Here is a 15232-nt window from a genome sequence, read left to right as displayed (position 1 = left end):
CACCCATCACCAGGGTCATGGCTGACATCCCTATAACAAAAGACAGGTTAACAAGAGAAAGGCATGACAAATTTATGTGACCAAAGTTTTATGTGATATAGGAGCCTTCAGAGATGAAGACCCCAAGACCCAGAGAAAACTGTCTATTTTTGTGCTTAGGTTCAATGAAGCATATGAAAAATGGGCAGCTGTGTAGAAACGTGATTGGACAAAAACATGATCTAATGGTGATAAACTGGAGCTCAGCATGGCTGTTTGTTCAGAATCTCCTTGGCCTCTGTGTAGCATTCCTTCCCTCCACGTTGGGGGGCAGGGCAACTGTCACATAAGGGTCTTATGCTCACCTTTCAGGGAAGGTAAGCAAGAGAGTCCTTTAAGATCAGCTCACACAGAAAGACAGCAGATGGTCAGAGTGACCTTTCTGCTTCTGCTGTTTTCTCAGTTTCCAAGGTGCTGTACTTTGTAGTATCATATTCTGTGTCCCAATAGAGACTTAAACTAGTGCATTAGCAGGAGTTAGTGATAAGTGGGCAGATTTTAGATATATTTTAAAGGTAGAGACAATAGCTTTCCTGGTGGGTCAAATGCCAGGTGTAAGAAAAAGAAAAGTTGGCTGGGTGCGGTAGCTCACACCTGTAATCCCAGCACTTTGGGAGGCTCAGGTGGGCGGATCACCTGAGGTCTGGAGTTCAAGACCAGCCTGGCCAACATGGTGAAACCCTGTCTCTACTAAAAATAGAAAAATTGGCTGGGCGTGGTGGTGGGTGTCTGTAATCCCAGCTACTTGGGAGGCTGAGACAGGAGAATCCCTTGAACGTGGGAGGCGGAGGTTACAGTGAGCCGAGATCGTGCCACTGCACTCCAGCCTGGGCAACAAAAAGCAAAACTCTCTTTCCAAAAAGAAAAAAAATAGTCAAGAATGACTACAGATTTTTACCCTAAGCCACCAGAAAAAAAACAGAAATTGCCATCAACTGAGATGGGAAGAATGAGAAGTGAAATGGGTTTGGGGAGACAAGAATTTGGCTTTGGATTTGTTAAATTTCAGAAGTTTTTAGAAATTCAGTGGAGATGTCAAGTGTGAGGCTGGATATCTGAGACTGGAGTTTGGGAAAGTTCTGGAACAGAGACATTGGGGATTGGCGTTTGAAGCAATGAGACTGGACAGTATCACTAAAGAAGTGGGAGTAACTTAAGAAGCCCTTGCTGATCATACGCAACGCGCCATTTATATTGTGATAGCACCTTCTATGCGATGGACAAAAATGGACACACCGCCTGAAGAAAAGAAAGCCATATTCTTATGTTTAAAAAGAATCTAGATGTCTATCAAGTTAATCACTTTGTTAAGAAACTGAATGCTAAGTATTTGCCTCATCTCAGTGTCTGAAGCACCAGTTGGTGACACGCTGGACCTGCACAAGAACTTCCAGGCAAAGCCATGGGCTTTTCTACTTGCCTGGAGGCTGCCATCTAAGGAGAATGCTATGTTGGACTATTACTTTCTTTGGACCCAACTTATCTCCCAGCCAGACAGCCTAAAAGTACCTTGCATGTATTCACTAAGTTGACTCACAACCTTCAAGACAGGCCAAGACTGTAGACAGGGAGTTTAGATTTTAAACTTCCGAATCAATACAGCCACAGACACACTGACTGAGAACAGAGCTCACCTTTTCCTCTCTTCTTACTCCCCTCCTCTTCCTTTCTTCCCTACCATTTTAGGTCCAGTAGAGCAGGGACCTATGAGAATGGCAATGGTAGTAAGGCAAGGTTCCAAGAAGCAAAGAGGGCACTCAAAGAAATGCTGAATACAAAAGGAAATGCTACGAAACAAACAAGACCAGAGGACTGCAGGCCTCCTGATCAGGAAAAAGCAGGAACACATTCACTGTTTCTATTTATTAAGGGAATCTGATATTCAGGTTCAGGCCATGATAACAGAGTGGAATTCATACAATTAGTTTGATGAATCCAATTAAACAAAAACTTGGATTAACAGATTGATAATTAAATGCCATAAATCAGTGAAAACAGTAGAGTGCATGAAACACACATCATGCTACAGGAGTTCAATCTGGGTCCTCCTTCATGCAAGACCATATACTTGGCACTAATTAAATAGAAAAAGGACATGGCTTCCAGGGACACAGAGATAGCTGTGGGACCAGCCTCTTTAACACTGATTTCTCACTGGAGTGCACAGCAACATTTTCCATAAATATTCATCATAACCAATAATCCAAAAATATCCCTATGAGTCTGATGGGAAAAAAAATAACCAAGCTACCCAGCAACAGCTTTTTCAGTGTAAACACGGAAGTTGGAAGGTGGAAGAATGTCAACACGGAAGGCAGGAGAATGTTAAGTGGGAGGAAGTCCAATGAGGTTTCAATGAATTGTATCCCTTGCATAAGGGGACAGCAGTATTTGACATGAAAATAGCATGGGAAATGAGTAACACCCAGGCAGACTTGCTATCAGATTGAATGGACCAGTGATTTGAAGAAACTCCAGTCCCACCACCCTCAATTAATAAGGAAGGCATCCTCAGACGGGATCAGTACGATACGATCTCACCTTTGAAAATGGAAGCCAAAGGGACCTCCCCAGTTTAGCATTAATGGCAAAGTTTGTCAAACATTAGCCACGTTATTGGAATTTTCTAAATTAACATTAAGTACCGAGTGAGACCTGGCCTACATTTATGAAAATAAGTCATCAGATTTCAAAGATCAATATTCAAGAATCAATTTAGATAAAATTAACTCCCACTTAGTAAAATCTTTCAGAAGGAAGATGTGAAAGACAAAGGAGAAATTTTAGAACTCTGAGAAATTTTCAAATATCTAAGGTATTATGCTGTCTTCGAGTGAATGAAAGAACCTTTGTTCGGATAATTAAATCATGCATGAGGATGAAGAGGTAACATAATCCTGAAAAGACCCAGGAAAGTCAGCAATACAGGAAAATGGACTTGCAGCTGGAATGTCTTGGCAGGTAGGACGGCATAAGATTGTGTAAGTCCTTGAAAGATGGTAGATTCTTTCCATGAAGTCCTACGTGAGTGTAATTCCACACTGAAGGGCAAAATGGAAATATCAACCATAAACCCCTAAAACCTAGAGAGTTTTGTCTGCTCATACGCAAATGATATTGACTGTCACATTGGAGACCCAGTGTGTGGACACACGTGATATCAATTTAGCTACCATTTTACTGAGCACTTTCTTTTGCAAGACCTGTTTTAAACACCTTATTCTAAACATGAACTAAATAATAGTATCAGTGAAGCAGCTCTACCATTATCACCATTTTACAGTTGGTTAAATGGAGCAGCAGTAAGGTTCAAAGTCACACTGCCAGTAAGGGATAGTTCCAGAGCTCATTGTTACAAAACACATGACTTCAACTTCATATAACATGACAACAGTTAGTGCACATGAGATGTGAAATCTCAGCACCAACAAAATGAAGCAGGTGTTCAAAGACAGTAAATTCAGGGGAGGCCAAAGGCTGTGCTGTAAAAAGTCAGAGTTACAAAGAGTCCTGACCATTGCAAAGACCAGTCGTCAATAAATGAAAATCTCATTGTTTGTAAAATGTAGGGAAGAACACTACTAGTATATCAGCATAAAATAAATCTACATTGTGTAAAATAAGTTTATATATATATATATAAACATATATATATGAGAGACAATAGGCCAAGGTGATTTCAAAGTAGGTTGCAATGAGAAAATGATTAACAACTTTCTAAAGCATATATCTACACTGGCTCATTCTCCCCAGTGAGAGGTTAATTGTGTGATTTTACTAAAATATTTTGATTTGCATGTATAAATTTATTTATTTGCAGCATTTCAAATACAGCATTCTGCTATCACCTATCTGTGGTAGTTCTAGTTTAGCTAGAACTCTCAAGAGAGGATTTCTGAGTTCAACAGAGTTCAGTCCTTCCCAGGCTTTTGACTACTCAATATAAATTCTCTAGATCCAGAGCCAAATAAATGCATCATTACCAAATTAGCAAGGGATTCATTTCTCATTGTCAGGGCATCGTTCAGTATGTTGTTGTTAATTCTCTGTCTCTTTTTCTCTGATGTTGATAAGATGTTTACAGAGAGAAGGAAAATTAACAGATATGAGTCCTACTGATTTAATAAGTGGTAACAGGGAAAGGGTTTCTCTTTGGAGTTATACCTGACTGTCATTCATACATTCATCTAATGTTTTTTCTTTTTCTTTCTTTTCTTTTCTTTTCTTTTTTTTTTTTTTTTTTTTTTTTTTTTGAGACATTGAGACAAGGTCTTGCTCTGTCACCCAGGCTAAAGTGCAGTGGCGTGATCATAGCTCACTGCAGCCTTGAACTCCTGGGCTCAAGTGATCTTCCCACCTCAATCTCTTGAACAGCTGAGACTTGAATAGCTGAGTCAGGTGTGAGCCACTGTGCCCAGCTAATTTTTTTTTAAATTTTTTTGTAGAGATGAGGGTTCACTTTGTTGCCCAGGCTGATCTCGAACTCCTGGCCTCAAGCAGTCCTCTCACTTCCACTTCCCAAAGTACTGAGATTACAAGTGTGAGCCACCACACCCTGCCTCTAATGTTCCTTAAATGCCTAACACATGCCAGATTCCATGTTAGGCACTGGGGCCACAGAGGTGAATATCATGCTGCCCGTGGGCTTAAGAAAATCAGGCTTGGTAACAGAAAGAGTCACATCAATAGATGACTAATAAAAGCAACAAGTTAGATTCAATGATAAAAGCAGCAGTCATTCTCAGAGCATCATGGAGGGAGATTTGGCCCAGCTTGAGGGGGTTTAAACATGACTCCCTGAGGAAGTGACTGCGTTAGAGATCTTAAAGGATTTTCCATGCTAGCTGATGCAGGAGGAGGCATGGATAATCCAAAACAGCAGTTGCACATAAAATAAGATTTGTGTTTTAGAATAGCAGGCATTTCATGTCATATCATTTTACCTTCCCAATTATTTCCAAATCATTTCCCTCCAAGCTTACATTATGATTACTAGATGGACTACATGATCCCACACCAAAGGAAGACAGAGTAGCTACAGGAAATCAGCCTGTCCAAAAGCACAGGCTCTGAGCTTCCATCACTGCCCTAATAGCCACATTTGAACGTGGAAGTAAGATTAACTAATTCTTCCAGCTTTTCACCTTTGAGTAATGCGAGTGAGAATGCTGAGTTATAGTAAGTAACTTCATGCTGGCAAAGGTACCCAAAGAACAGAGAGTGAGAAAGTGTTTTCAGAACTGGGACATCATCCTGTGACTCAGTTGTCCATGAAAAAAGTAAAATCAATTATTCTGAACTATGTTGATGCCTCCGCTTCCACTGTTTTGTCCTGTGGGGTGGTGTGTGGCTGTTGCTTCCCAGCGAGTCACCACCCTCAGAGAGTTCTGCCCCATTGCCCTTGAACCCTGGAGCACATCTCAAAGACCTGTCTGTCTTGATACTTATGTAGGTAGACACAGCTCCTTGCTTAGACAGGAAGGGAGAGTGGGCAGGAAGAAGGAAAGGAGAAATGAGTAAGGAAGCTCCACCAGGTTTAAAAATGTTTGCTATGTGGTGAGTGCTTATAGTAGATAAAGCCCAGGTACCGATTTTACCTGCTGTGCCTGTCACTAGTTAATTGGGTATCATCTAATATGGTAATTCTCACTTTCCCAGTTCAGACCTGCTCCTACAGGCAATCTCCTGACACCCTTGAAGCACACAGTCTAATAAATCCGCACAAGTCAATGACAAAAGAAAAACCAAATGCTTGCAGTATGGAAAGCAGGTCAGTAAAAAGCTAACACTATCAGTTCCAAGCAGGTTCACTTCACAGCCTCCCACTCACGTGCCTTTGTCAAATGCTTTTTCTAAATGGAAAGACAGGCTAACTTTTCTCAGCAATCCCTGCTGACAGCAGCAGGCATATTTGGGTTTGCTTTCTTGCTTTCTGGCGCATATAACTGAAAGAGTTGTGACCTGGAGATTAATTTACAGTATTTTTAAAATTGCTTAGAATGCCTATTTACTGTCTTACCTAGTAGTATGCAACTGAGAATATGCAGTCTCATTCTTTGATTCTTTCTCCTGTTATTTCCCTGAAATATGGGCATAACACACACACACACACACACACACACACACACACACACACACACACAGAATTTTTTTTCATTCTTTTTTATAGACAGAAGAAGGAAGAAAATTTGGGACTTTGTTTTAAAAGTGGAATACTATCTTCTTAAACAACTTGTGTTTAAAACAAGCCCCAATCCACACTTGATCTTCTTAAGCTAGGAAAAGTGAGCTCACACTGAGTGTTGGCAGGATGCTTCATGTGCGTCATTATTTTGTTTAATTCTCACAATAACTCTCTAAATCCCTTTTGAGGATAAGGAGACTGGGGCTGGGAGAAGTTATTTCAAGGAGTAAATAAAAAATTCAGACCCACTTGGGTTTTATGCCAAACGCTCTGTTTTTACAAATACACAATATTGTTGCCCAGTTGTGATGAAACATAATTTATGAATTTCACTGAGGGAATTTCGCAAAAGGAAATAATTTACTTTTCCCTCTAAAGCAGGGGCTTTTCATATGCAACTGTTAAAAGACACACGAGCTTGTGGGTCTGATGGTCGGTCTGAGCTGTTGCTGTTGGGAGAGACGCTGGGACACTAGCAGGAAGATGTAGTTTGTGCTCAGTGGCCAAGGATGGTGCCCCCTTAAGGCAGCCAGATCCAGACTACGCAGTGTTTTCCAGGCTGGAGGTGCCCTCCTCAACTGTCTTACGAAGTTCCCAAGCAGCTAGCCCAAATACTGCCTGCTCCTTACGCCAAATGGATTTGGCAGGAAAAAGGCCAAATTGGCCACACAGAGGCACAAAGTGAGGTCAGAACCACTTCCCATTTGAGGAAAGCCTTTTGTTGGCTATAAAGTTCCATTCATCACTCCAGGCCTTACTCCCACCTCAGAACACACACATGCTGTCCACATCCAGGCACCGGCCCTCACCCCCACGTGGCCTCACTATGCCTGACTGGGCACCTTTTGCTTATAAACATAGTCTCATTAGAGGCCAAAGATGCTAAGACAACGTGCCCCGGCTAGTAAGACACACACAGAGGTCTCCTCTCCTTTAATATGCAAGTGATCGATACGTGGGTGATGAACAAGTATGTGTAAAAAATTAACACAGGAAAGCTGGGCACGGTGGCTCACGCCTGTAATCCCAGCACTTTGTGAGGCCGAGGCGGGTGGATCACGAGGTCAGAAGATCGAGACCATCCTGGCTAACATGGTGAAACCCCGTGTCTACTAAAAATACAAAAATTAGCTGGGCGTGGTGGCACGCACCTGTAATGCCAGCTACTCAGAAGGCTGAGGCAGGAGAATCGCTTGAACCCGGGAGGCGGAGGTTGCAGTGAGCCGAGATCGCACCACTGCACTCCAGCCTGGGCAACAGAGTTGAGACTCTGTCTCAAAAAAAAAAAAAAAAAAAAAAAAAAATTAACACAGGAAAAATACAAATGATTGAATATCTGCTTCAATCTAGAACAGCCCTTGGACCTACCCAAGAGGGGCCCCTGCCCTGGGCATCATGATAGAGAACCCTCACTTCCAGATTCCTCCAGAATGCCCCTCTGCATGGTGAGGCAGTCACATGGCCAAAAGACTTGCCCCTTCAATTCTGGTCTGTGTTCTTGGTACCCAGAACACGGGAATTTCCTGCCCAAATGTCCCTGGGAGCACTTCTTTTTTTTTTTTAATTATACTTTAAGTTCTGGGGTACCTGTGCAGAACATGCAGTTTTGTTACATAGATATACACGTGCCATGGTGTTTTGCTGCACCCAACAACCGGTCACCTACATTAGATATTTCTCCAAAAGCTAACCCTTCCCTTAGCCCCCCACCACCCGACAGGCCCCGGTGTGTGATGTTCCCCTCCCTATGTCCATGTGTTCCCATTATTCAACTCCCACTTGTGAGTGAGAACATGTGGTGTTTGGTTTTCTGTTCTTGTGATAGTTTGCGGAGAATGGTGGTTTCAAGCTTCATCCATCTCCCTGCAAAGGACATGAACTTATCCTTTTTTATGGCTGCACAGTATTCCATGGTGTATATGTGCCACATTTTCTTTATCCAGTCTATTATTAATGGACATTTGGGTTGGTTCCAAGTCTTTGCTGTTGTGAATAGTGCCACAATAAACATACGTGTGCATGTGTCTTTATTGTAGAATGATTATAGTAGAATGATCCTTTGGGTATATGGGATTGCTGGGTCAAATGGTATTTCTAGTTCTAGATCCTTGAGGAATCGCTACACTGTCTTCCACAATGGTTGAATTAATTTACACTCCCACCAACAGTGTAAAAGCGTCCCTATTTCCCCACTCCCTCTCCAGCATCTGTTGTTTCCTGACTTTTTAATGATCGCAATTCTAACTGGCATGAGATGGTATCTCATTGTGGTTTTGATTTGCATTTTTCTAATGACCAGTGATGATGAGCATTTTTTTGTATGTCTGTTGGTTACATAAATGTCTTCTTTTGAGAAGTGTCTGTTCATATCCTTTGCCCACTTTTTGATGGGGTTATTTGTTTTTTACTGATAAATTTGTTTAAGTTCTTTGTAGATTCTGAATATTAGCCCTTTGTCAGATGGATAGATTGCAAAAATTTTCCCCCATTCTGTAGGTTGCCTGTTCATGCTGATGATAGTTTCTTTTGCTGTGCAGAAGCTCTTCAGTTTAATTAGATCCCACTTGTCAATTTTGGCTTTTGTTGCCATTGCTTTTGGTGTTTTAGACATGAAGTCTTTGCCCACGCCTATGTCCTGAATGGTATTGCCCAAGTTTTCTTCTAGGATTTTTATGGTCCTAGGTCTTACATTTAAGTCTCTGATCCATCTTGAGTTGATTTTTGTACAAGGTGTAAGGAAGGGGTCCAGTTTCAGTTTTCTGAATATGGCTAGTTAGTTTTCCCAACACCATTTATTAAATAGGGAATCTTTTCCCCATTGCTTGTTTGTGTCAGGTTTGTCAAAGATCAGATGGTTGTAGATGGGTGGTGTTATTTCTGAGGCCCCTGTTCTGCTCCATTGGTCTATATATCTGTTTTGGTACCAGTACCATGCTGTTTTGGTTACTGTAAGCTTGTAGTATAGTTTGAAGTCAAGTAGCGTGATGCTTCCAGCTTCATTCTTCTTGCCCAGGATTGTCTTGGCTATGTGGGCTCTTTCTTTGGTTCTGTATGAACTTTAAAATAGTTTTTTCCAATTCTGTGAAGAAAGTCAGTGGTAGCTTGATGGGGATAGCATTGAATCTATAAATTACTTTGGGCGTATGGCGACTTTGATGATATTGCTTCTTCCTATCCATGAGCATGGAATGTTTTTCCATTTGTTTGGTCCTCTCTTATTTCCTTGAGCAGTGGTTTGTAGTTTTCCTTGAAGAGGTCCTTCACATCCCTTGTAAGTTGTATTCCTAGGTATTTTATTCTCTTTGTAGCAATTATGAAAGGGAGTTCATTCATGATTTGGGTCTCTGTTTGTCTGTTATTGGTGTATAAGAATGCTTGTGATTTTTGCACACTGATAACAGCAACTTTGCTGAAGTTGCTTATCAGCTTAAGAAGATTTTGGGCTCAGACGATGGAGTTTTTTAAATATACAATCATGTCATCTACAAACAGAGATAATTTGACTTCCTCTCTTCCTACTTGAATACATTTTATTTCTTTCTCTTGCCTGATTGCCCTGGCCAGAACTTCCAATACTATGTTGAATAGGAGTGGTGAGAGAGGGCATCCTTGTCTTGTGTTGGTTTTCAAAGGGAATGCTTTCAGTTTTTGCCCATTCAGTATGATATTGGCTGTGGGTTTGTCATAAAAAGCTCTTATTATTTTGAGATACATTCCATCAATACCTAGTTTATTGAGAGTTTTTAGCATGAAGGGGTGTTGAATTTTGTCAAAGGCCTTTTCTGCACCTATTGAGATAATAATGTGGTTTTTGTCATTGGTTCTGATTATGTGATGGATTATGTTTATTGATTTGCATATGTTGAACCAGCCTTGCAACCCAGGGATGAAGCTGACTTGATTGTGGTGGATAAGCTTTTTGACGTGCTGCTGGATTCGGTTTGCCAGTATTTTACTGAGGATTTTCACATCTATGTTCATCAGAAATATTGGCCTGAAATTTTCTTTTTTTGTGGTGTCTCTGCCAGGTTTTGGTATCAGGATGATGCTGGCCTCATAAAATGAGTTAGGGAGGATTCCCTCTTTTTCTATTGTTTGGAATCATTTCAGAAGGAATGGTACCAGCTCCTCTTTGTACCTCTGGTAAAATTCGGCTGTGAATCCATCTGGTCCTGGACTTTTTTTGGTTGGTAGGCTATTAATTGCTGCCTCAATTTCATAACTTGTTATTAGTTTATTCAGGGATTCCGCTCCTTCCTGGTTTAGATGGGAGGGTATACGTGTCCAAGAATTTATCCATTTCTTCTAGATTTTCTAGTTTATTTGCATAGAGGTGTTTATAGTATTCTCTGATGGTAGTTTGTATTTCTGTGGGATAGATGGTGATATCCCCTTTATCATTTTTTACTGCGTCTCTTTGATTCTTCTCTCTATTCTTCTTTATTAGTCTGGCTAGTGGTCTATCTGTCTTGTTGATCTTTTCAAAAAACCAGCTCCTGGATTCATTGATTTTTTGAAAGGTTTTTCTTGTCTCTATCTCCTTCAGTTCTGCTCTGATCTTAGTTATTTCTTGTCTTCTGCTAGATTTTGAATTTGTTTCCTCTTGCTTCTCTAGTTCTTTTAATTTTGATGTTAGGGTGTCAATTTTAGATCTCTCCTGCTTTCTCCTGTGGACATTTAGTGCTATAAATTTCCCTCTACACACTGTTTTAAATGTGTCCCAGAGATTCTGGTATGTTGTGTCTTTGTTCTCATTGGTTTCAAAGAACATCTTTATTTCTGCCTTCATTTCATTATTTACCCAGTAGTCATTCAGGAGCAGGTTGTTCAGTTTCCATGTAGTTGTAAGGTTTTGAGTGAGTTTCTTAATCTTGAGTTCTAATTTGATTGCACTATGGTCTGAGAGACTATTTGTTATGATTTCCATTCTTTTGCATTTGCTGAGGAGTGTTTAACTTCCAATTATGTGGTCAATTTTAGAATAAGTGTGATGAGGTGCTGAGAAGAATGTATTTTGTATTTACATGATGGATTAAGTTTGTGATGGGGTGGAGAGCTCTGTAGATGTCTATTAGGTCCACTTGGTCCAGAGCTGAGTTCAAGTCCTGAATATCCTTGTTAATCTTCTGTCTCATTGATCTGTCTAATATTGACAGTGGGGTGTTAAAATCTCCCACTATCATTGTGTGGGAGTCTAAGCCTCTTTGTAAGTCTCTAAGAACTTGCTTTTTGAATCTGGGTGCTCCTGTATTGGGTGCAGATATATTTAAGATAGTTAGCTCTTCTCGCTGCATTGATCCCTTTCCCATTATGTAATGCCCTTCTTTGTCTCTTTTGATCTTTGTTGGTTTAAAGTCTATTTTATCGGAGATTAGGATTGTAACTTCTGCTTCTTAAACTCAAGCAAGCCTCTTTGCCAGCTTAGGCTTCTGAGTGTGCACAGTATGGCCAGTCTGTGCTTCCCTAGGCCTGAGGGTGCAGGGGGCTGGCTGTGTTAAGGGTGTGTGGAAGGAAAGCGAGTGGAAAGGGGCTGTGGTGGGTGGGCTTCCCCAGGAAGCTGACCCTGAGGTAGAGTTTAACACCCTGGATGCTTATTAGGGAGTCTCTTCTGCTTACCACCTGTGAAAGTGCAGAGAAGAGGCAGGATTGCATGGAGCTGCAAAGCATACCTGACAAATGCCCCAGCCAACCCACAGGGAGCTCTGGAGCCAGGGAGCCCTTCTTCCGAGTTAGCACAAGGGACAAGGCTTTTATGCCTCTGCATTGATTGGATACCAGATCCAGATGCAACTTTGGACAAGGCCATTTTCTTTAGCCCCCACAAACCTCAAAGAGGCTGACAGCTGGGAGTAGCTGCAGAAAGCAGATCCCTCCTTCCAGAAGAAGGATCTGGGCAGTGCATCCAAGCCCCCACCACAGAGCAGGCAGACAAAACTCAGACACACATGCTGGAGTATCTGTGCACAAATCTGCAAGACAGTCATGGTGAGGGAAAACAGAGATGTGCAAAAAAATAGAGCTGGAGGCTGGGTTCAGTGGAGCAGTGCTCTGGCACCTCTGCTTTCTGATATAGAGTCCAAGGAATTCAAGCATTCTAAACTCATACCTGGTCTCCTAATCATTAATCATTAAGAAGTCATATTTGTGGCTGGGTGTGGTGGTTCATGCCTATAATCCCAGGACTTTGGGAGGCCGAAGCAGGTGGATTACCCGAGGTCAGGAGTTCAACACCAGCCTGGTCAACATGCTGAAACCCCATCTCTACTAAAAATACAAAAATCATCCAGCTGTAGTGGCACGTGTCCATAGTCCCAGCTACTCAGGAAGCTGAGGTAGGAGAATAGCTTGAACCCAGGATGTGGAGGTTGCAGTGAGCCAAGATTGCATCACTGCATTCCAGCTTCTGTGACAGAGCGAGACCCTGTCTCAAAAAAAAAAAAAAAAGTCATATTGTCAAGTCATGTTCTTCGTCAACAATCATGTTCTTTTTCATTTTCAGTATTTTACGATGCTTTGACATCTTGGGGCCTTGCTGACTCTAGAGGGACTGCTCCTCCCAGGGTCATTCCTAGAAAGAGTAAACAACTAACCTGTGAGCACACCCTTGCTAGGATAACCAAGAAATCCAGAACCCACACCCTCAACCACCTCCTGTACTAGGGTCTCACATGCTGGGCCACTATCCTTTGCCCCTGGCATCAGATAACTAGGGACACCCCCTATACTCCAGAGTCCACTGAAGTTATTCAAACTAGCTAATCCCAAGCCTGGTTGTCTTGCCTTTCCCATTCCTTCTCACAGAAACTGCAATAAAGATTCTTGCCCACATCTTCCCCCTCACTCTCTCTACCTCCTCACCAATGCTAGTGCATCGCCATGTGGCCTGGCATAGCATGGCATGTCCCAGCCCTTGGGAACTGTGAGTAACAAACTCTTTTCAATGGCAGTTGTCTCCTGATCTGTTGGCCTCATCATGCCTGAATAATACATTTTAAAGCATCAAGGTAGGACAATGGAACATGCTATATTTAGCCATTTACTAGACTGATTTATCTCTGAAAATATGCAGATATATGGTATAGGGGCCTTGGGCTGTATCATGGCCCCAGCCCCACATGTATTAGTGGTGAGGCTGCTTTTACCTATATCCACAGTAATTCTAAAATGGACAAAGGAAGAGAAAAAGGCAAGCCTTCTTAGCTACGAGCATGACATTATGAAGGGGCTGAATTTCAACCTTTTCAAACTAGTCCACAGGGAACATAATCCTTGATCTCCCACAAACCCCAGCAGTGTGTGTTATGAGGCTCCCAGACAGCACTTTTCCTGGTAGAAGCAGGAAGGAGGCAATGCCCGGTGCTCAGCACAAGGACCTATGGGCGGCTGGGAGTGTCCCTGCTGGTACAACTCAGAGTATTCAACACAGTTTCCTGAAGCTAAAACATGGCACCTCTGGCCATGGCATTTTCTTTTTTTTCTTTTTTATTTATTTTATTTTATTTTATTTTTGAGACAGTCTCACTCTGTTGCCCAGGCTGGAGTGCAGTGGTGCAATCTCGGCTCACTGCAACCTCTGCCTCCCAGGTTCAAGCAATTCTCCTGCATGGGCCTTCTGAGTAGCTGGGACTACAGGCATGTGCCACCACGCCAGGCTAATTTTTGTATTTTTAGTAGAGACGGGGTTTCACCATATTAGCCACGGTGGTCTCAAACTCTTGACCTCAAGTAAATCTGCCCGCCTTGGCCTCCCAAAGTGCTGGGATTACTGGCGGGAGCCACTGCCCCTGGCCTGGCCATGCCATTTTCTGTTTCCATGCAGCACAGCTGGGAAATAGAGAAGGTTGAATGCACAGCTCTGATGGAAACTATGACTGCTGTCTTCTCCAGGGCCACCCAGCAAGTTCCCTCTTAGGGGAGGAGCCTACACCTCCCCTGCACCTTTTTATACTTGTCCTTCTTCCTGGAAGTAGATCCCAGAAAAACCTGCTTGATACCTGCACTGGCTTTCCCTGGATCTTGAATAAAATCCAAATCCTTCCCAAAACCTTCAGGTGGTGCATGGTCAGCCTTGCTTGTTTTTTCCCTCTTTCCCTCATCCCGTGGTTACCTCGTCCCCTGGCCCGCAGATCACATGTCTGGTTTTCTCATCTCCACTGCAGGAGCTCTTTCCCCATCCTCTGTCTGGCACGCTCTGCTCCCTCCCTGTGGGGGCAGCTTGCTTATCCTTTAAGCCTTGTTCTAAATGTTCCCGCCTTTGAGGGCACTTTCCCCTACAGTTCTTGGCTGGCTGCCACCCTGATAATTTGCTCTCTGATCCTTTACTGGTGCCTCTGCAGTCCTTTTAACAATTATATATTTTCTGTTTTTTATTTTTGTCTTTCCCATTAGAATTCGAGTTTCAGACCAGGCTCAGTGGCTCACGCCTGTAATCCCAGCACTTTGGGAGGCTGAGGCAGGCAGATCACAAGGTCAAGAGATCAAGACCATCCTGGCCAACATGGTGAAACCCCATCTCTACTAAAAATACAAAAATTAGCTGGGCATGGTGGTGTGCACCTGTAGTCCCAGCTACTCGGGAGGCTGAGGCAGGAGAATCACTTGAACCCAGGAGGCAGAGGTTGCAGTGAGCTGAGATTGCGCCACTGCACTCCAGCCTGGCGACAGAGCAAGACTCCATCTGAAAAAAAAAAAAAAAATTGACGTTTCATGGGTAGAGCACCCCATGGTGGGCTCTCCATACACGTTTGTTGGATTATCTATGAGCTCTCCTACCTCGCTTTGCTGGCCTTGCTCCTGGAATCTCACTGTTGCTTTATAAAGCAGAAAAAGGAAGGTAGGAAAGCCTCCCAGGGATGGGCACAGGCAGTGGGAATGTGGGAGCCGGCTGAGTGTTATGAATTAGCAGAATAGGGGTCACTGGTGTCTTATACATCCAAGCTTTGGTGTGAATACTCAGCACCTCCTGCCTGCAAGAAGCCCAAAAACTCTCATTGCAGGCATGCAGAGCAG

At 42.7% G+C, this 15232-nt stretch overlaps 1 protein-coding gene across 4 annotated transcripts in view; it reads right to left on the bottom strand.

Moving 5' to 3' along the window:
- DISC1 (DISC1 scaffold protein) overlaps window positions 1-15232 on the bottom strand; it is a 415293-nt gene that overhangs the window by 84777 nt on the left and 315284 nt on the right. The gene's annotated exons all lie outside the window — the stretch shown is intronic.

The sequence above is a fragment of the Gorilla gorilla genome, chromosome 1, assembly GCF_029281585.2.
Source record: "Gorilla gorilla gorilla isolate KB3781 chromosome 1, NHGRI_mGorGor1-v2.1_pri, whole genome shotgun sequence".
In the NCBI taxonomy this organism is placed as follows: domain Eukaryota; kingdom Metazoa; phylum Chordata; class Mammalia; order Primates; family Hominidae; genus Gorilla; species Gorilla gorilla.
The sequence above is the reverse complement of the archived record's forward strand: the minus strand, read 5'-3'. Positions and strand labels throughout refer to the sequence as shown.